Source organism: Mus pahari, chromosome 13 (assembly GCF_900095145.1).
Source record: "Mus pahari chromosome 13, PAHARI_EIJ_v1.1, whole genome shotgun sequence".
NCBI classification, from domain to species: Eukaryota; Metazoa; Chordata; class Mammalia; order Rodentia; family Muridae; genus Mus; species Mus pahari.
In genome coordinates, this window is record NC_034602.1 from 78,301,185 (window position 1) to 78,302,333 (window position 1,149).

A 1,149-nucleotide genomic window follows, 5' to 3' on the forward strand; every position below is an offset into this window, starting at 1 on the left:
CCCAAGTTATAGGATCCCATTTTTTGCCAATCCGTGCCCTTACTTTAACTGTCGACACACTCTGAAGCAGAGACTTGAGTTGTCGCTGTAGTTCAGCCAACCTTACAATGAGGGTTTCAGTTTGATTTTCTGCAACTTGAGCTCTATGGCTNCAGGAGAGAAGATTCTCTTCAAGGACACACTTAGCAACTTTTAGATCATTTACTTGTNTCTGGAGCCTTTTGATTTTATCACACAACTCCTTCCTTTCATTCATCGTTTTTTTCCCCCAGATGCTAAGAGCAACCAGCCAGTAAAATCATTTTCTGATTTTTTTTCCCCATCTTGTAGAAAGCTTTGTACACTGAATTACCTAATTCATTAAGAAAATCAAGGGCCTTAGCTTCTTTAAGTTTGAAATATAGTTTCAACCATGGGTCTTCCTCTAGGGACTGTGGGGGTGTCCGCAGACTCTATGCCCTAGGTGCCCTGGTGCTGGCACCAACCAGAAGGGACTTGTGCCCCTGGTCAGGCCAGTTCTCTGCTTCCCTACTGCTGTCTCAGGTCAAAAGTATTTTTTAAATGAAGTTTTGTCTTTGACAGTCTCACACATTATGCAACTGCTTATTCTGTCTTCCCCCATTCCCTTATCTGCCTTCTACCCCCATCAGTGCCATGCCCACCTCCTTACCTGTGGGTTAAAATGGTGGCCAGCATCTGATCCACCACAGGCCTGGGGCCACTTATGGAAGTAGATGCAGGAACTTTGACTGCACTCACCCCACACCACCCCCAGGCAGGCTACAGGCTGTGAGAAGCTTCAGGACCCAGTTCCAGGGTAGGGAGGCACAGTCTGAGGTCACTGCAGAAGTGCCAGAATTGGCTCAGGGTCCCAGAACCTGAGGATGACAGGTTCTCGGGTTCTTGGACACTGCAGATGCTACTGGATGTCGCAGAAGAGCTGAGAACAGAGAGAGGCCAGTGGGGCTGTCTCTAGCCTGGGGCCAAAGGGAAAAGGGCATGGGGTGGGAGAGAGTGCTGGCTGGTTATCATGGGGAGGAGAGTGTCCTTGGCTTGTTCAGGCGGTGGCTTTGGTTGGTAGAGACCATGACTGAGAATGCAGAGAGGTCTCCCATGGGAGATTAGACGAGAGGCTCTTTAGAGGAAGAC